The sequence below is a fragment of the Panthera pardus genome, unplaced genomic scaffold (genome assembly GCF_024362965.1).
Source record: "Panthera pardus isolate Hobbes unplaced genomic scaffold, ASM2436296v1 HiC_scaffold_6, whole genome shotgun sequence".
Lineage (NCBI taxonomy): Eukaryota > Metazoa > Chordata > Mammalia > Carnivora > Felidae > Panthera > Panthera pardus.
Window position 1 is genome coordinate 140,964,408 of NW_026526991.1, and position 22,541 is coordinate 140,986,948.

Here is a 22,541-nt window from a genome sequence, read left to right on the forward strand (position 1 = left end):
GGGAGCAAAGTAACAAAGACCAGGTGGGTAGTATGCTTGGGAATTTGTGCTTTTGTCATTCGAAAGAGAATCCAAGGGAACAAAATAAGCACGCTCGTCATTTTTATTGTCTTCCTAATGTCAAAAACTCTTTATCATAATTTTCTTTAGCAACTCACATTTGCTATTCAGCTTAGGGACTTCACTGAGGAGCTAGTCCCTAATGCAGATTCAATTTTCTTTTCTTTTTTTAAATTGTTTATTTATTTATTTTTGAGAGAGAGAGAAAGAGAGAGAGCACAAGCTGGGGTGGGGAGGAGAGAGAGGGAGACACAGAATCCAAAGCAGGCTCCAGTCTCTGAGCCATCAGCACAGACCTCACACAGGGCTTGAACTCACAAACTGTGAGATTGTGACCTGAGCTGAAGTTGGCCGCTTAACCCACTGAGCCACCCATGTGCCCTGCAGATTGAATTGTCAGACAAAATTTCCTGAGGCACTGTATATATTTTATATTAGATCAAATAGTGGATAATATGTACTAAGGTTTCCTCTACCCTCCACTAATGTGATTTTACTAACAAAAACTATTAAGTATTAAGCCCGGTTTGTTCTTCCAGACTTCACTATTGTTTTCACTTTGAGTGTATTTTCAAAAGATTGGATTCAATAAATCATTTTAACAAGAACCTCCCTTTTGTCTTTGAATTGATACCATATTTGTTTTTTAGAAACATTTATTGTTTCTTAGCACTCTGTTTTAAGAAATAACGGGCTTAGTACACAAACCAACTTTCTCAAAACATTTATCTCAAACCGCTTGCTTATACGTTACAGTTTCAAGAGAATCCTCTTTCTCTTGTTTTGGGGACTGGATAGTGTGTGTGTGTTTCTGTGTGTGTTTAAACCAACATGCTAATGTTCCCGAATGAAGTTTCTCATTTATCTGGTTAAAAGCTTAAAATGACACACAAAAATGGCCGAGCTGAGCCATTTTGTTAGAGTCACAACCTGTTCTTGGTTAATTGGTGGCCTTTTCTTCACTGGCATTAATTCAATGCTCTGTGTTGTATTATCTTTCCCTAGGAAGCTTATCCACAAATGCAATGTTTTTATATGCATTCTAACCACTGTTCTAAAGTTTTATTTAGTTGTTTAAAGAAGGTCTTTAAAAAACACAAATTGGACTTTTTTTTTTAAATGATTTCCCCCCTCTTTTTTTCATTATGGAAAATTTTAAACATAAACAAAAGTCAAGGGAATGGAATGATTCACTGCCATGTATTATTATCCAACTTTAACAATTAATTACTAACACATGGTCAGTCTTGTTACATTTTAGTGTATTTTTGCCCTATTCAGGTTGTTTTTCTTGTATTTCCTTGAGACACTAACTTTATCTGCTGTCGTATTTAATATTTTACCCTATATTCATAGGCAACACTTACTGTGTTAATTTTCATAGTGCCTGCTTTCCCTTGTTCTGTCTCCTTGGGCATCACTCACCCTTGATGATAAACATTTGAACGTGTACCTGGGTACACACATATCAGCAGTAGGACAGTTTTTATGTGGACCTTCCTGGATTACGAATAGTGAGAAACTGGCTGAACCAGCTTGACTGACAAAGGAAATGTACTAAAGATAGTATGGTTTTCAAGTGCAGTGAAGGTTGAAACTGATCATTTAAAATTTAAGCAATTGTTAAATCATCAACTTGATTCCTTTGTGTAAGAGGGACAGTAAAGCAAAGAGTCGAGACCTCACGGACTATGAGAGGGGCTCGGCTTCCTTCATTCTGATCAGTTCTTACTTTCCTATTCTTTCAAGTGTCCAAAGTCCTCCGGAGTTTAAGGAATTTATTACGATGCAGACATGTGTCACTTGTTAGTGCATTTTCGACAGTGAATTGGTGACACCAGGCGAGCAGTGTGTTTACTTTAAACCAGGTAATAGAAAAGTCAGAACAAATCTAAAACAATATCATGTCCAGGTATCTGTTAAGCACTCTTCCTACAAATTTTAGTATCATTAAACTATGCTTATCTAACTTTTCCTCCACATGTAGCAATTTCCTAAGACTCTCTAGCTGTCTTTATTTTATTTTTATTTTTTAAGTAATCTCTATATCCAATGTAGGGTCTGAACTCACAACCCTGAGATCAAGGTTCACACACTCCACGGACTGAGCCAGCCAGGTGCCCCTTTTATCCCTCTCTCTTAAAGTCATTTTTAAAAAGTTTATTTATTTTGAGAAGGGGGAGGGGCAGAGAGAGAGGGAAAGAGAATCCCAAGTAGGCTCTATGCCATCAACACAGAGCCTGTTGCCGGACTTAAATTCATAGGCCGTGAGATCTTGACCTGAGCCAAAGTCATATACTTAACCTACTGAGCCACCTAGGCACCCTTGTGAATTTTTTTGGTTAATGTTTATTTATTTATTTTTTGAGAGAGAGAGAGAGAGAGAGAGAGAGAGAGAGAGAGAGAGAGTCAAAACACTTTGGAATGTTGTGTTTGCATCTTCATTTCTTGCAAGGTATTTTATTATTTTCTCTTTGATTTTTGTTGTTGTTGTTGTTAATCCATTGGTTATTTAGTAGCATGGTGCTTAGCCTTCATGTGTTTTTGTGTTTTCCACATTCTTTTCTTGTAATTGATCTCTAATTTCATAATGTGATTAGAAAAGATGCTTGATACAATTTCAAAATTTAAAATTTATTGAGATTTGTTTAATGGCCTACCTAACAAGTGATGTATTATGGCGAATGTTTTATATGCATTTGAAAAGAATATGTATTCTGATGTTTTTGGTTGAAGTGTTCTTTATATATCTGTTATATATATCTGTTAAGTCCATCTCATCAAATGTGTTGTTGAAAGCCATTGTTACCTTACTGATTTTCTGTCATAATGATCTATTCATTGATACAAATGAGATGTTAAAATCTCATATTATTATTGCATTGCTGTCACTTTTCTTCAATGTGTCTGTTAATATTTGCTTTATATATTTAGGTGCTCCTATGTTGGATGCATAGATATTTGTAATTGCTATATTCTCTTGCTGGATTGATCCCTTTATCCTGATGTAATGCTCTTTTTGTCTCTTATTATAGTGTTTGTTTCAAAGTAAATTTGTCTCATATAAGTGCTGCTACCCCAGCTTACTTCTTATTTCCATTTTTGTGGGAAATCTTTTTTTATCCCTTCACTGTCAGTCTTTGTGTGTCTTTAGTTCTGAAATGAGATTTTGTAGGCAGCATAGATGAATCTTATATTCTTAAAATCTTTCTTCCTGTTTATCAAATTTGTGGGCAAAGAATTACCTAAGTATTCCTTTATTATCTGTCTAATGTCTGTGTGATCTGTAGCGTTGTCTCTTGTTTTATTCATATTAGTAATTTTTGTCTTCTCACTTTTTTTCTTAGTTAGCCTGGCTGGAGGCTTATCATTTTTATTGCTATTTCAAAAAAACCCAACTTTTGGCTTTGTTCATTTTTTTCTATTGATTTCCTACTGATATTTTCATTGATTTATGCTCTCATTCTTTTTTATCCCATTTTGAACACTGCTGATTTCTATTTGTCTTTACTTGTTAAAGTTGTTATAGACATTTTCCCAGAATGCCCTTTATCTGACTTGGTAAAAATATTTTATTTTTCATACAAAGTATATACAAACATTTGTTTGCCCAAAGTTATACAGCAAATCATAACTGTACTTGTGATAATACTACTAAGCTAACTTTTTCTTTTTTGTTGTTGTTGTGTTAAAAATACATATAACGTACTATTACCATCTTAACACTTTTTAAAAAATTTAATGTGTATTTATTTTGAGAGAGCAAGAGCACAAGCAGGGGAAGAGCAGAGAGAAGGAGGGAGAGAAAATCCCAGGCAGGCTCTGCACTAACCAGGCAGGCTCTGCACTAACCATGCAGAGCCTGCCATGGAGCTCAGGAACTGCAAGATCATGACCTGAGCCAAAATCGAGAGTTGGATGCTTAACTGACTGAGCCACCCAGGTGCCCCTTAACACTTTTTAAGTGTACAGCTCAGTGGCATTAAATACATTCACATTGTTGTGTAACCACCACCACCATTCATCACCATAAGTCTTCATCTTGTTAAACTGAAAACTATTAAACAATACTTTCTACCTATTAAACAATACTTTCCATTCTCCCCGCCCTCCAACCCTTGGCAACAACCATTTAGGTTCTGTCAATATGATTTTCACTACCCTAAGTATGTCATGGGCATAGAGTCACATACCATTTATCTTTGTGACTTGCTTATCTCACTTAGGATCATGTCCTCAAGGTTGATCCATGTTGTACAATATTGCAGAATTTTCTTTCTTTTTAAGGTTAAAAATTTTCATCTATACACACACACACACACACACACACACACCACATTTTGGTTTTCTTTTCATCTGTGGGTGGACATTTGGGTTGCTTCCAAATTTTACTTACTGTAAATAACACTATTATGAATTTTTTTTTGTGTGTTAAGGCATCTATTTCCTTCCCTGTCTTCTTTCTGTCTGGTTGTTCTGTCCATTGTTGTGAGTGGGGCAGTGAGGTCTCTAACCATCATTGTAGAACTATTTCTCCCCTCAGTTCTGCTAGTTTTTGCTTCATATATTTTGATGGTCTGTCATTCGGAGCATTCATGTTTGCAATTGTTATTTCTTCTTGGTGTATTGAACCTTTTATTAATACATAGGTCCTTCTTTGTTTCTTGTAATCTTCTTGGATCTAAAGACTATTTAGTCTGATATTAATATAGCCACCCTGCCATCTTTTGGTTACGATTTTCATGGACTATCTTTTCTCATACTTAAAAAATTTTTTAATGTTTTTATTTATTTTTGAGACAGAGAGACAGAGCATGAGCAGGGAAGGGGCAGAGAGAGAGGGAGACACAGAATCTGAAGCAGGCTTCAGGCTGTGAGCTGTCAGCACAGAGCCCGATACGGGGCGTGAACTCATGGAGTGTGAGATCATGACCTGAGCCGAAGTCAGATGCTTAACCAACTGAGCCACCCAGGCGCCCCTTTTTCTCAAACTTTTAATTTCAACCTATTTCTGTCTTTAGATCTAAGTGAGTCTCTTGTAGCCAGCCTATACTTGCATCATCTTTTTTTTTTTTCCATATTGTCAATTCCTGTTTTTAGATTGGAGAGAATATTTAAAGCCTGTGTATATTTAAAGTAATTAATGATAATTGATTAATTAATGATTAATTAACATTATTAAATAGTGATTAATACCAGTAATTAATGAATAATTAATGATAACTTTTAGATTAGATATTTAAAAAAAATTTTTAGGTTAGGATTTGAGTTCATCTGTGACTTAATTGATTCTTACTGTAATGCAACACCACTGAGCTAGACATCTGTCTATTGGGTGACAATAGACCCATATGAATTACAAACCAGTGAGCTGATGCAATCAATGTAGGTAGAAGACACATTTTAGGACTCCACTACACAACTTTAATTAATGTATTAAAGTTATTTGTTTATATGCCTGTCTCTGGGTTGAGTCTATAATCTCCTTAAGGGCACAGACTGTATCTTAGTTGTCATTAAATGTGCTTGGCAAACAGTAAATGCAAAATTTATGTCTCAGTGAATAAAGGAGTGAAGATATTTAGTATATAGTGTCTGGAAGCAAAAACCACTTATTTACAGGATCTAGACACAGCTGACTTATTTAGAGTAAGACCATTAGGCCAGAAAACAGTGAAGTTCTTTGCAATTGCTTTTGAAGACTAAAAATCCAGGAAAGTAGTTATTAAATGTACTTCCTCTAAAGACCTACAGGTCATGAATCAATACTTTCAGTACTGCATACATATGACACAAATAGCAGGGATATAAAAGAACCATCTTCTTGTGTATTGCATGCAGAACCATCATTTTGAGGTATCTTAAAATGAGGCCACTGTAACTATTAATGTCTTCAGGTAAATTTTATTTTAATGCTGCTTCTCTCTCATAAACATGTGTCCAAGATAGTGCTTCTTCACATTAAATGTTTCAAGAAATAAGTGGTTGCCAATTATGAAAGTAGCAATTAAAATGAGATTTTTAGTGAAACATTTCAGGAAACTTTTATTTTTATGTCATGTTGAACATGACTCCAATGCTTTTTTTCTTATTTGAAAAATTTTTAAAGTTTATTTATTTATATTTTGAGAGAGAGAGAGAGAGAAAAGAGAGAGGCAGAGGGAGAGAAAAAATCCCATTTGTGCTGTCAGCACAGAGCCCAATTTAAGGCTCGAACTCACCAACCATGAGATCATGACCTGAGCTGAAATCAGGAGTCAGACACTTAATTGACTGTGCCACCCACGCACCCCTGAGTCCAATGTTTTGATGAGCAGTGTGAAGAAGTAAATAAAAAACTAAATTTTAAGACTAATTCTTTCTTTCTGTATAAATCAGATCATGAAATATTTTTCTTGTGAAACTGGAAAATACATCTCTTGCAGTAGTTTAATGCTTTAATATTATTATCAAAGAGTCTTAAAAACAGTTTCTATCTTGCAGTAACAAGTTTTTTTGCTTGCTCTAAACATGTAGATTTTTAAAGAGCATTAAAACATAGTACTAGGGGCACCTGGGTGGCTCAGTCAATTAAGTGTCTGACTTCAGCTCAGGTCATGATCTTGCAGTATGTGAGTTCGAGCCCCATGTTGGGTTCTGTACTGACAGCTCAGAGCCTGGAACCTGCTTCGGATTCTGTGTGTGTCTCTCTCTTTGCCCCTCCCCACTCACACTTTGCCTCTCTCTCAAAAATAAACAAACATTAAAAAAAATAAAAAAACCCCATAATACTAATGTGTCTTTACTTTGACATGGGTTATTCTCTTTGCCAGGTCATAAACTGGATGTTTTATATACTAAATGCTTCCAAAATATGAGTAATTTACAAAGTTTCTAATTTTCCATTATTGTTTATTTATTTTTTTTAAATTTAAAAAAACTTTTTTTTAACGTTTATTTATTTTTGAGACAGAGAGAGACAGAGCATGAACGGGAGAGGGTCAGAGAGAGAGGGAGACACAGAAACTGAAACAGGCTCCAGGCTCTGAGCAGTCAGCACAGAGCCTGACGCGGGGCTCGAACTCACGGACCGCGAGATCGTGACCTGAGCCGAAGTCGGACGCTTAACGACTGAGCCATCCAGGCAGCCCTTGTTTAGTTATTTAGAAAAAAACTCTGTCTCACACCCTTCATTAAGATGTGTATGTGTGTGTGTTTTTCATAAAGTGCTAAAGGTGTTCATACTAAAATTGAAGATTTTGTATAACATTATTCTTAACTCACTTAGTAATACTGTATATTAAACTGTCTCAATCTAAAAATGCTTGACATATCATAAATATTAAAGAATTAAATTACCATTTTAGACACTACTTATATATTGAAGCTATTTCTTCTTTTTTAATTTAATTTTTTATTTTTTTTAAATTTACATCCAAATTAGTTAGTATATAGTGCAACAATGATTTCAGGAGTAGATTCCTTAGTGCCCCTTACCCATTTAGCCCATCCGCCCCTCCCACAACCCCTCCCGTAACCCTCAGTTTGTTTTCCATATTTATGAGTCTCTTCTGTTTTGTCCCCCTCCCTGTTTTTATATTATTCTTGTTTCCCTTCCCGTATGTTCATCTGTTTTGTCTCTTACAGTCCTCATACGAGTGAAGTCATATGATTTTTGTCTTTCTCTGACTGACTAATTTCACTTAGCATAATACCTTCCAGTTCCATCCACGTAGTTGCAAAAGGCAAGATTTCATTCTTTTTGATTGCCAAGTAATACTCCATTATATGTATATACCACATCTTCTTTATCCATTCATCTGTCGATGGCATTTGGGCTCTTTCCATACTTTGGCTATTGTTCATAGTGCTGCTGCAAACACGGGGGTGCATGTGTCCCTTTGAAACAGCACACCTGTATCCCTTGGATAAATGCCTAGTAGTGAAATTGCTGGGTCATAGGGTAGTTCTATTTTTAGTTTTTTGAGGAACCTCCATACTGTTTTCCCGAGTGGCTGCACCAGCTTGCATTCCCATGAAGCTATTTCTTCAATGTTGAGAAGATTAAACAGGGTTCAGAGATCTGGTCAATAATTATACTAATACACATTTTGAGTCAAAAGTGTTTTCTTTGGGTTTTTAGTCTCCCTGCTCCAAATAGTATTTCATTTTCTTTAGACTTATGGAATAAACTTGGATTAGGTCCATACGATAAAATCTGAGAATAGAAATCACCCAAATTTCCCAGATTTTCTAATCAAAACCAGTGACAGTTTGGGTGAGTGGTTATTAGTGAAGTCCTCCAGGCCTTAGTCATGGTCCCCAGGTCATCCAAGTTCCCTGAGGCAGATATGCTGGACAGAGTCTGGGCTGTTTCCCAAATGTCTTTGCATTATAAACATTTAGAGTGGCTGATCAAGGGTGTCTTGTCTGATTCTCTTCGCCACCAAAGAAGAAGCTAATGGCTGAACCACACTGCTGGCTCTTAGGCTAATATTTTCCCATCTTATTTTTTAAGACCTTATACCAAAATGAAATAATTTTCTTAAAAATGATTTCAGCTATGACTAAAAAATTAACAAGTCTATTGAAAATACCTGAAAATTATAATTTTAATGGAAAATTTTGTTTTGTGGTTAAATAGAAATTAATTCACTGGTTTAGGGTCAGTGTGTCTTTTATTTTGTGGCACAACACCCTCATCTTCTTGTTTTTGCAGTCTGCTTTTCCCTAAAAACTACTTTAAAAATCAATATCATTTACTCAGGAAACCATTCCAAGTCCTAATAACCTGCATCCTGATGTCTTAAGATTTACTTTCAGGTGTTCACTGTGTATCTGCACATTAAAAAAAACTGACTGAAGTAGCATAAAGTATAGTGAAAAGGTGCTTTTATAAAATTTTGTGCAGATGCACTTGTGAGAGAGTTGGGGGTAAAGTTGCACAAGTGAAGACATCATTTCCATCAGAACCACCTGTCTTCATTTTGAGAAGTTAGCCTGGATGGATCTTATCGTTTGCAATCCCCTTGTTTGTTTGTTTTTTGTTTGTTTGTTTTTAAATTAAGCTTATGCTCAAGGTGGGGCTTGAACTCACAACCCACAGATCAAGAGTTGCATGTTCTATTGACTGAGCCAGTCAGGCACCCCCATGATCTACCTTTCTTAGTGAGACTAGCAGATCTCCTAAAATCAGTGAGACTTTGCAGACTGAGATCACAAGTGCTTCATTTCTGTGCTCAGACATTGCTTCTGTCAAGTGGTCTGAGAGAGATCTGTCAGGGCCTGTTGGGGTCTCCCTGGCTCATGCCAATGAGATTCAATGATATAATGCTGGTGTGATGTTTGGAAGAAAGTGCTATTTCCTAGCAAAATGCACACCATAACCTTCCTTCTCCTGCCCTGTTTTTATGGGAGGAAATAGAGAAGCTACTTCAGGGTGGAAGGGGTCTCTTGGCTGACATGGTGAGGGACAGTACATGGTCTTTGAATTTCTCCCTCCAGTGCTGTCAGCTCATCATCAGACTTCTGTTAGGCTGAGAGGTCACAGAAACCAAGGGCTGGAGGTGAAAGTGTCCAGGCCTGAGAGTGGTTTTGGAAGCATTGTGGGGGGAGGGGGAAATGGAAGGGAAGAAGAAGACAGGCGATGAAGGAAGGAGATGAATTTCAGAAAAACAACAGTCTAAAAGGGATTTTAATGAAGTTTAGTGTTGGATGTACTATAAACCTTTCTTCTTTTACCATGAAAACTGTAAAACCCGCCTCACTGGTTAGTGCATTGTAACTCTAATTTCAGGGTAGGATCAGGCATCTTCTTCTCTAATGAGAAAATTCAGGTAGATCCTGGGCAGGTAACTGAGGTTCACACTTTAGGGAACACCGAACAGTTATGGTGGAATCACTTGATGTAGAACTTGGACAACATTGCAGCTCAACTGAATGTGCTCCCTTATGAATAAAGAGTTGTCTGTCATTTGAGTTTGTGGCACAGAGACCAGATGGATTGCAATGAAAACTCAAAGATCAAAAGAAAAGTTTTTTCCATTTAAGCTTGTAAATCATAAGCATTTTTATATTTTTATACTGTTTAAGTCTGTTGTGAATGGTCTTGATAAACCTACTGGGTAGAAACAACCAAGTTAAAAAACAATGAAAAAAGATGACATTGAAAAAAGATCACACAGGTGTTGGTACCCTAGGGAACTGAGGCACAGAAGCTGTAACTGCTTTTTCCAAATTTACATAGTAAGAAGGTGCCAGAGCCAAGAGGTAAATTAACTTTTTTGACCTCAATCTAGTGCGTACTACGTAATATGCTGATTCTTAATCTGAAGCTATAGAAAGTAGACTAACTTTCTGTTTTGAGTTGGCTGTGCATATTGCACAAGGACATTGAAGATTGTGAATATGTTTGGATTTTTCTAGTTAATTCTCTGCTATGTTGATATACCATTTTCAAAACAGGGAGAGGGCAGTCCAAAAGTCATATCCACAACTCCAAATTTTGAGGCTCGTTTTGGAAAACACCATCTATGTGACCATTGCTGTCCTAGGTTATTGAGGCAGGGTGGTGAACAAAATAAGCAAGAGTTCTATACTCATGGAGGCTGCATGCTAGCAGGGGAAAACAGAAAAGAGACATGGAGAAAGATAGGAAATACAATTTGAGATGATGGTAAGTGATGTGAAGAAAATAAGATAGTATAGTACAGTGAGCTAGGAAGTGACTGAGGAAGGTGATACTAAAACACTATGGAAATCATTATCATAAGTAGATGACTCATCTTCCCATTAACATTTTTCTGACCTCCTTGCCTTGACTTACCATTAATTTAACAACTGCCATTTATCTGATGTGAGATATTTGCCTTGATAAATTAAAATTTTCTCAGAAGATATATCTGTAAATATCTAAGTCATAAATGAGATGATATATGGGGGAAATTTGTAAATATTAAAATCCTATGCTTATGCTAAACAAAAAACAATGTTACTTTTCCCTCCAGATTTTCACTGTGGTCTTTAACAATTAAAATAAATGCTATTGAATAGAGATACCCAGTCATAAAGGAAGAATGACTTTGACCTTGAGCAGCAGCAGTATTTTCCAGTAGCACTTTATTCCATTAGCTTCAACTGGATATTGACTTTAGAATGCAGATAATAAATGGTACTATCCCCATAGTCAGATCAGGAACTAGTATTTGTTATTTTGTACTTCAATTAACACACATGTATGTGATAAATATTTATGTATAGTGACCATTCACTTGGCAGTCATTCTTCAAAATCCTATTAATTCTATGTATTCATACAGTATTGTAGAAGGTAGCAGTTTATACTCAGTGGAAGAACACGTTTGTATCCTCCAAAGTCTTGCATAGGTTGGCTTTCAGTCAGTTATGTCTGTAGCCTGACACTAACCTCTTGATGATATTGCTTAGCTTTCCCATGCACAGGAAATTCCAGTATTTGCTAGCTTTGATTTTCTCTGATAGTAAATCATTAAAGTCAAAGAACTCAGCAAACCTCTTCCTGGAACACTGTAACGCTGACACATGTACTGGGAGTCTATGCTCTTGGAGGGACACTTTGCTTGTGCTATGGAGATGTTCACAATAGTGAAAGACAGTCAGGCTGTGTGCACTTAGATGCTGAGTCTGTTGAAGTTTAGTCCTTCCCTTGGATAAATGCCTAGTAGTGAAATTGCTGGGTCATAGGGTAGTTCTATTTTTAGTTTTTTGAAGTTGTTGAAGTTTAGTCCTTTGGTAAGTACTGAACTGGATATCACAATATGTCAAACTTGTATACTGCTTCATTTATTCTACCCCATCCTGTGCAGAAAGCACTCAATCATTTTTGGTGTGCCCCTAACATAACACGACTCTTTGAAAGAGGTTTGTGCTTTCCCCTCCTCCAGGAAGTTCTTTACTCAGTGGAATTAAATGGTGATTTCACTTCTGGCCGAATGATAGAGTTAAGAGTCTGACCGTGGGAGAACATAAAAAGATGGATTGTGCTCTCTTGCTACTTCAAAATCTTCCTGGTGATAGAGATTAATTATAATGAAAGTACAATATATCAGAACTTATGGGATGGAGTGAAACCAATACTTAGAGAAAAATTTATAGTTGTAAGCCTCTACCTTAAAATAATGAGAAAGATCTCAAATCAATAACCTAACTGTTCACCTAGCAGGAGGAAGGAAACACTGTAAGAGAAGTGAAGAATGGCTTTGATGGGCTAACAGGCTGAACTAAGCTAAGGAGAGAATCATGAGTCAGAAGATTAGTTAATAGAAAGTTTCAAAATTGAGATGAAAAAGACAAAAGAATTAAAAAGGCAGAGGAGAATATCCAAGAACCATGGAACAATTTTGGAAGGTGTAATATACACTCAGTGGAAACACCAGAAAGAGAAGAGAAAAAGAAGTCAAATAAATATTTTAAGGTAATGCTTCTAATTGATTGAGAATTTTCCAGATTTAGTTATAGTCACTGTATTAGTTTGCTAGGTCTACTGTAACAAAATACCACAGGACAGCAACATGAAGAATGAAACTGGCCCATTTTCCTATGCCATATAGAAAAAATAAATTCAAAATAGATGAAAGACCTAAATATGAGATCAGAAATCATCAAAATCCTAGAGAAGAACACAGGCAACAACCTCTTTGACCTCGGCCAGAGAAAATTCTAACTGGACACATCACCAGAGGCAAGGGCAACAGAAGCAAAAATGAACTATTGGGACTTCATCAAGATGAAAAGCTTCTTCGGGGCACCTGGGTGGCCTAGTCAGTTGAGCTTCTGACTTTGGCTCAGGTCATGATCTCACGGTCTGTGAGTTCAAGCCCCATGTTGGGCTCTGTGCTGACAGCTCGGAGCCTTGGAGCCTGCTTCAGATTCTGTGTCTCCCTCTCTCTCTGACCCTCCCTCATTCATGCTCTGTCTCTCTCTGTGTCAAAAATAAATAAACATTTAAAAATTTAAAGAAAAGATAAAAAGCTTCTTCACAGTGATGGAAACAATTAATGAAACTAAAAGGCAACCTTCAGGATGGGAGAAGATATTTGCAAATGACATGTGAAATAAAGGGTTTGTATCCAAAATATAGCAATATCTTATAAAACTCCACACCCAGAAAACAAATAATCCAGTGAAGAAATGGGCAGAAGACATGAATACATTTTTTTCCCAAAGAAGACATCCAGATGGCTAACAGACATGAAAAAATGCTCAACATCACTTATCATCAGGGAAATACAAATCAAAACCACGATGAGATACCACCTCACACCTGTCAAAATGGCTAAAATTAACAACTCAGGAAACAACAGGTGTTGGCAAAGTTGCAGAGAAAAGGGGAATCCTTTGACACTGTTGGTGGGAATGCAAACTTGTTAGACACTGTGTAAAACAGTATGGAGGTTCCTCAAAAAGTTAAAAATAGAACTACCCTATGACCCAGCAGTTACACTACTAGGTATTTACCCAAAGGATACAAAGGTACAGACTCAAAGGGATACACACACCTGGATGTTTACTGCAGCTCTATCAACAATAGCCAAACTATGGAAAGAGACCAAATGTCCATTGACTGATGAATGGGTCAGGAAGATGTGGTATATACATATACAATGGGATATTACTCAGCCATTAAAAACAATTAAATAAATCTTGCCATTTACAATGACATGGATGGAGCTAGAATGTATTATGCTAAGCAAAATAAGTCAATTAGAGAAAGACAAATACCATATGATTTCACTCTTGTGTGGAATTTAAGAAGCAAAACAGATGAACATAGGGGAAGGGGGGGGGGAAAGAGTAGAGAGGGAAACAAACCATAAGAGACTCTTAATGATAGAGAACAAACTGAGGGTTGCTGGAGGGGAGGAGGGTGGAGGATGGGCTAGATTGGTGATGGGTACTAAGGAAGGCACTTGCTGGGATGAGCACTGGGTGTTGTATGTAAGTGATGAATCACTGGATTTTACTCCAGAAACAAATATTGCACTGTGTATTAACCAACTATAATTTATTTTATTTATTTATTTTTTAATATATGAAATTTACTGTCAAATTGGTTTCCATACAACACGCAGTGCTCATCCCAAAAGGTGCCCTCCTCAATACCCATCACCCACCCTGCCCTCCCTCCCACCCCCCATCAACCCTCAGTTTGTTCTCAGTTTTTAACAGTCTCTAATGCTTTGGCTCTCTCCCACTCTAACCTCTTTTTTTTTTTTTTTTCCTTCCCCTCCCCCATGGGTTTCTGTTATGTTTCTCAGGATCCACATAAGAGTGAAACCATATGGTATCTGTCTTTCTCTGTATGGCTTATTTCACTTAGCATCACACTCTCCAGTTCCATCCATGTTGCTACAAAAGGCCATATTTCATTTTTTCTCATTGCCACGTAGTATTCCATTGTGTATATAAACCACAATTTCTTTATCCATTCATCAGTTGATGGACATTTAGGCTCTTTCCATAATTTGGCTATTGTTGAGAGTGCCGCTATAAACATTGGGGTACAGGTGCCCCTATGCATCAGTACTCCTGTATCCCTTTAACCAACTATAATTTAAATAAAAATTTGAAAATGAAAAAATAGAAGACTACATCTAATTGTTGAAAAAAAATTCCCATGTTGGATATGTCACTTATATCTAAAAAATAAATTGGAAGAAATGTTTAAAAACAACAACAATAACAGCAGCAGCAACAAGAAAGTACCACAAATTGTGTGGCTTAAACAATAGAAAAATACTGTGTAGTTTCTCAGTCTAGAAGTCTGAGAACAAGGTGTGAGTAGTATGGGTTGCCTTTGAAGGCTGTGAGAAAAAGTCTGTTCCAAGCCTCTCCTGTAGCTTCTGGTGGTTCTCTGGCAACGCTTGTCATGCCTTGGCTTGTAGAGGTATCATCACAATGGTGTGTTCATCCTCACACTGCATTCTCCTTCTTTGTCACTATCAAAATTTTCTCCTTTAAAAAGGACACCCATCATATTGGATTAGAGACTCACTTTATTGCAGTATTATCTCATCCTAACTAATTACGTCTGCAATGAACCTGTTTCCAAATAAGATGTCTTTTCCAGGTACTCGTAGTTAGGACTTCAATATAGAATTCAGTGGGACACAATTGACTCTGTATCAGACACTACACCACAGATCCAGGAAGCTAAAAGAATACTAAGAAGGTTAAATACCAAAAATTTATACCTAAGATTATCATGATCAAAATTCAGAAAACCAAAGACAAAGAAAAAATTTTGAAAGAAGCCCAAGGAAAAAACACTCATCATATGTTTTAAATATATATTACAAAGACCATGTTACTTGCACTACACAGTGCTGAATATAGTCTTTCTTTTTTAAGAAAAAATTTTAATATTTATTTATTATTGAGAGAGAGAGACAGAGACAGAGTAGGAGCAGGGGAGGGGCAGAGAGAGAGGGAGACACAGAATCCAAAGTAGGATCCAGGCTCTGAGCTGTCAGCACAGAGCCCGATGCACGGCTTGAACCCATGAACTGCGAGATCATGACCTGAGCCTAAGTCGGACACTCAACCGACTGATTCACCCAGGCACCCCAGAAGATAGTATTTCAAAGAGTCAACATTATACTGTCAATAATATACTTACCTCTGTCCAATACAGATTTAAACATGTATCCCAGAAGTACTATTAGTGGAAGCAACTACTGCTAAACAACATTTCAAAAGCAAACATTGTGTTTACTACTCATGCTCATAATTCTGATAATGTAAGCATGTATCACAGAAGAAATTATATGCACCACACACTGCTAGGCCCAGCATTCCAAAGAGTAAACATTATACTCAATCACTCATGCAACCAGTTGGTTACACAGTGTTTAAATATACACAATTGACAAATGAATTGCATCTGCCACATACAGTTAAACATTGTGTTTCCAAGTCAATAATATACTGTCACTCATATACCTACTTACACAAGGAGTTTAGAAATGTATCACAGTTGTGTATATTAAATATCCCACGTTATGGTCAACACAGGGTTTCAATCAAACTACATTATTTTCAGTCACTATCATCCTGAATGTGACAAAGAATTGAAACACAACTCACGGGAGAATGTTCTGCATGCATCACACATTGATGAACACTACTTTCCAAAGAGTCAATATTACATTCAGTCTATCTCCTCTTTCTGTTGTTAAACACAAAGTTTAAAGATTTATTTCCAAATACAATGTTAAATCCAGTACACAATGCTAAACAGTGTTTCAAAGAGTTGAAACTACACTTAACCTCTCTACCACCTAACTTTATTAAAGACAGAGTTTAAGCATTACAAAGTGGTATTTGAACCACACAGTACTAAACACCGTGTTTCAAAGAGTCAAGGTTATACACATTTAGTCCAGCACCTAACTTGTGAAACAGAGTATTTAAACACTGTTTAAAGAAGAATGTTTTCCATGTGCCAAAAACTGCTAAGCACAGTGTTAAAAAGTGTCAACACTTTTTAAAAAGTGTCATGTAGTGTTTGCATTTTATGAAAACACACAAGGTGAAGATATTTGGGGTATGTGTGGAAAAAACACCAAGTTGGACCCAATTGTGCCTTTTGTTGTGTACAATGCCTCAGATCATAACAAACTGGACAAAGGTGATGAGATGCCCACCAAACCAGGTGTCATTGAAGGAGGGGAATTGTCCCAGAGTCTTAAAAGGACCATTTTATCCCTTGTAGGCAAAGGAAGGGACATGTGGATATCATGGTAAGATATGTGAATGAATGCTATGGTAAGGTTTAGGGTCAGAGGTAGGGTTAGGGTTTATAGTTAGGGCTTTGGAAGGTTTAGGGCTAGGGGCTAGGGGTTATAGGATGAGGGTGAGGATTAAGTATAACTGGCCCCCATCCTCCTCTCTTCATTCCTCTGAGGCTTCTGTGATGGACTCAAATTGGCTGTGGTCACACATGAGTCAGGGGTCGCAATTTTTTCCCTGTAACCTCCATTCCTGGAGGCTGAATGAGGAAGAGTGGAATATCCACTGTTTTCATTGACTGTTTCAAATTTAATTCAACCTCTGTCTAGAGTTTTGCAATGACTCAGAGGTCCTGCATAGTTTCTCCATGCTCTCCTATCTTTTCATGGTGGTTCTCATTGTGCCTGTGCATCCCAGGTGCCACCTTAGCCTGGACACATGTGAGAGCACTCCACTCAGTGGACACATGTGGATGGAGAGAAGACCAGATGCAGCCACCTGCCAGCCCCTAGGTGTTGTCTTCATGAGTGCTGGTGGTGACCTCCTGAGACCTGCTGGATCCTTTGTCCCATCCTAGTGGGCAGCAGTAGACAGTGTGGTGTCAAATAGGATAGCCTTTGGTCTGTGACCACCCAGGAAGGCATCCATAGCCCTCCAGCTGAGGCCACCCTGGGCCCTTCAATTTCCGTGGCCAAGTACTAAGCTGCCTGTACTGCTAGGTAATTGAATAGCTACCAGGCAGCATAGACAGTCTCTTGTGACGTTTCCATTCCTAGCAGACATGTGATTGAGACAAGTTCCTCCTTCCTCAGCCTCTCAGCCTGTTTAGACAGGTAATAATCCTCCAAACTATGAATGTGGCTATGGCCACAACAACCATAGAGCAGAGTGTAGCCCTGCAATCCTTTGGTCCTCTGGTTGTAATAAATCTTTAACACTCATACTCATTGAAAATTGAAGAAATCATAGCCCCTGTGACTCTCAGTGGGCAGGTTCTCACTGAGGCTGCATGGCCTCTGAGAGCCATATACCCAGTCCCGTGGCCTCCAGAAAGCCAGCCAAGTATGGATTCTGTTTTACGGCAGATTCCATGTGACTCCATCTACTTTATTGAGCAAGAATTTCCTTACCAGCCTCTCATTTGTTCTCTGCTCTTTGTAAAGGAGAAGAGAGTGGAAAATGAGCCAGTTTGTTCTTTGGGGATGGGTAATTACTGTGTGACTCCTGGGCTATCTCCTCCTGGGGACATGAATGAAGTCTGTGTGGCTTCTAGCCTCTGAGATCTGAGGACCCAATGCCTGAGGCAGGAGCCTTGAGTTTCCTACCAACAGCAAAGTTGCTTTTTCAGTAATTACAATTGCTTTTTGCAATCGTGGGAGGACAGCAAGAGCACTGGGTGGGTGGCTGCAGCCCCTGACCCTAAGTGAAATCCTTCCTTCCTTGGGCTTCAGGTTCCACAGCTGTGCAGTCGGCCATCAGTGATGTGGAATCTGCTGTTTTCCCAACATGGCATCTGTTCTCAGGTCCAAGTCCACACTTCTGCTTGCCTTTGGGGACTACATCTCATCTGCCTCCCATAACAACAACTCCAGAGGGCAGCCCCCACATCCCATACACCTCGATGATGGGCGTATGATCCAAGTCCAGCCAACCCCATGCTCCATCCTCTGGGTGCTCTGATGACTTCAGGGATGAGGATGTGACCCAAGCCAGGCCAAAGACAATGAAAGCCATGACTTTTCATGGATCCCAAAGGAAAGAGAAACCCTTCCCAGTAGAATGGATGGTGAGTAGGTGTCAGCCTGGAGTTGCTAGAGGTCCCAGATACAGTGAGAGAGACTGTGCCTATGAATGGGGCCGCCCCAAACAAACTTAGAAGGATGGAGGATTGGAGAGGGTTCAGGTCTCACTGTGAGAGTATGAGCCCCTGGATCTGCTGGGTCCAAATCGACTCTTAACTTGCCACTTGCAAGCATTAACTTATTTCCACCATATTGTTAAGGTTATGTATTTATTTTGAGAGAGAGCGAGCACGAGTGAGCAAGGACAGGGCAGAGAGTGAGGGAAAGAGAGAGAATCCCAAGTAGGCTCCACACTGTTAGCGCAGAGCCCATGGGGCTTGAACCCACAAATGATGAGATCATGACCTGAGCCTAAATCAAAAGTCAGACACTTAGCTGACTGAGTCACCTAGGTGATCCTATTTCCACCATATTAACAAATAGTAATTTACTGTGCTTCAGTAAGTGTGTCCAGTCCCTTACCATCCAAAAAGTGCTGGCTGACACATCAGAATTAACGATCCCTGAGACACTCTGTGCAGTGTTCTCACTGGGGGCCATGGCTGGGGAGATGAAGACAGCAGGTGGGGTCAGGTCTCAGGGGACTTGTAGAACAGCTCTGTCCCTATTCCTTCTCTGTCCCTGGAGAGGAAAACCCCAGAAGCATTGAGAGGAGAACCAGCAGGAGGAAGAGGTCCTTGGATGTGGGAGATGCAGGAGAGAAGCATCAAAGGAAAATACTTCAAAAGGGAAGGGCTGGAGAAGGTGCAAGGCCTTAGGACATGTTTACAAAGCTGAATGTGGCTGAGGCTGGTAAGGATCGCCTAGAGCCATTAACATTGTCCAAGGCCGGATCCTCCTTCACACCCGACCCTTCCTAGTGTTATAGAAACCAAATAACTTGAAATTCAACCTTGAAAAGCTAAATCATTAGACTGATTAACACGCTTGTTTAGTTGACTTTATGCACGTAGTCTTTAGCAATTATCCTAATAAAAAGAAGCTTCATTCTGGAGTCGGGGCCTCATTCCGACTCGAGTATGAGGACCTTCACTTAAAAGCACTTTGTTTGCGGACTCATCTTTTGCCACTCTGGCCATACTCCCTGCAACACTTGGATGGCTAATGTTTCTCCCTTATTTAAGGGTCAGTTTTGTTAATATGTATTTTTACTATGAAATCACCCAGTTGCCCGAGGCTTTCGGTCTGATGCAATAGGTTTCTCTTATTTGACCTTTAATTTCTACTCTATTTTTCTTCAGAATTGTCACAATTAATGAACAAATATTGGTATATTATTATTAATTAAAGTTCTTATTTTATTCAGGTTCCCTCTCTTCTACGTTTTCCTGCTCCAGGATCCCACGCAGGGCACCACATGACATATGGTCATCATGTCTCTGTAGGCTCTTCTTGGCTGTGACAGTCTCTTCAATGACTTTGGAGGTGTTTTGTAGAAAGTTACACATTGGGATTTACTTGGTGTTTTCCTCATGATTAGACTGGGGTTATGGGTTTTAAGGAAGCAGATCACAGAAGTAAAATGCTCTGTCCTCACTTTACATCAAGGGAACATGGTCTGGAGGCCACTTGTCACTGTCCGTGTTCATGTTGACCACTGGCTGAGGCAGTGTTCTTCAGGCTTCCCCACCGTGAGTTACTCTTTTCCCATATGTGCATATGGTGTGTCTTCATGAGCCAGAAGACACGGTGTGGAGCCCACACTTTAGAAGAGGGAGTTACCTGCACCTCCTTGATGGATGACTGTTTACATCTGTTGTTCAGAATTCTGCATAGGAGAGGTCTAGTCAATCCCATTTGTAAACAAACAACCAAACAACCAAACAAACAAAATCCTATGTAATTTGTAAATAAAAATGCAACTGAGTGATTTAAGAGATTACATTGTCTTTATTGAACAATTTGATGAATCAGCAGCATCCCATCTAGGAAATAGAAAGGAGTTCCTTTGAGCTGCAGGGAGGAGAAGGATTTTTAAATCAGAGAAGGAATGGAAAAAGGAAATTTTTAGCAAAGGAAGCATTGTTTTAGGCAAGGTCACTTTCCTAAGGGGACCAGAAGGAGCCATTCAGTACACTTTCTAGGTTGACTGGTTAAAGGTTACATGGGGCGTGTGTGTGAAATTCCAGTTAGGTTAAGTACTAAGTCTTGGCTTGCTGACTGGGGTCTCTTAGCACAAGTGACTCCATTTTGGGCCTACAGTTTCCTTTTTAACAAATCTTTTATTTTTAGCAGTGTGGACACCTGCGTAGTTATTTTAGGCTGTTGGTTATACTCCAGCACTACAATATTTTGCCACAGGTTCATTCCTGCTTTGGCTACTGAGAGCACTTTTCATCAGCTCCTGTTTATCTTTGACATATTTCCATCTTTGTGTTTTTTTTTTCTTGGTACCTTCTTACTTTCTGATACTTTGAGATTATCCTGGCTCCTATATTTATTGTCTTAGTCCTAGTATCAGCAATATCTTCAAAGAGCCCTGGTCCCTTCTATTACAGAATGGTATTAAAGTCTTACATGTGGTAGCTAAATGTGCTCAGCAGACAATGCAAGGAAATATATGCATGTATTCCTACCTATATGTGCATGTAAACACACCTAATTATAAAATTTCTATGGGGAATTGTCTGTTTCCATATTAAGCTAAAGATGAGTTTATGCTGATGTCTCCAACCTGGTCCACCACCACACAGGTTTTGTGATCTTCTCCCTTTGCTAATCTGTTACTTTCCACTGTAGCCATGAGAAACATGACTCCTACTACCTGCCATTTATGTAATTCATCACTCCATTCCAGATTACAGATGTGGTGATTTCCAAACTGTTAGCTACCATACTTTATAAGATAATGTTCCCTCTACTCTTTTAGCCTCTTGGTTGAGACTCCTTCTTGCAATAGAAGATTAACAGGAGAAAACCAAACAGAAGCTTAATTACATGTATATGTCCTGTATAGATGGGAGATACTCAGGAAAGATGAGTAACTTCCCCAAATGGCCCAGCTATCACCTCGCAGGCCATCTTTGGCCAAAGACAAAAAGAGTTTGGGTCGTGGGAAGGCCAGTTAAGGGAGGTCATCAGGCCAATCACAGTAAACTAGGGTATGTATGGTTGTTACACAGATTTAAGTTTGCGCTTTCTCCTTTGATAACAGTTTATTGAGATTTACTCATTCCTCTATTCCTGGTAGAAAGGGAGACACCCTTACAAATGGTGCTTTCCTTTATAAATGCAAATTTTGCTCACCAAAGGGCAATTTCTACTCAGTTTTCAGAGATTCCCTGTGTCTGCAGTTTCTTAAAATTAATGATCCCCAAATAATCCTTGTGCCAGAGAAGCATATTTTAGGGTGGCATATTCTGCTTCTTTCACATGGATGTACCCCCATTTGCTTATGCATTCATCTATTAAAGGATATCCTGACTTCTTTAAGTGTTTAACCATTATGAATACAGCTGCAGTGCATAACTGCACGTGAGTTTTTGTTTGCAAATTGTTTTTCAAAACAGTTGTTTAAATACTAGAAGCATGAATGTTGGATCCTAAGGTGGGACTTATTTAGCCAAAATGCCCTCTACAGTGGCTGCACATGCACCTCCAGCATGAAGGAGTGTTCCTATCGTTCCTGTCCATCCAGCAACTGGTGTTCTTGTTTTTGGAGTTTAGCATTTCTACCAGGTGTGCAGCACTATCTCACTGTTGTTTTGATTTGTAATTTCCTAATGATAGAGGATGTAGAGTATAGTTTTGTATGCTTATTTACTATCTGTATATCTTCTTTGTCCAGGGGTCTGTTGAGATCTTACCCATTTTCACCCAGGTTGTTTTCTTACTGTTGAGTCCTGAGAGTTTTTGGTATAGTTTGAATACAAATTTCTTATCAGATATGTATTTTGCAAACATTTCCTCCAAGTTTGTGGCTTGCCTTTTGGTT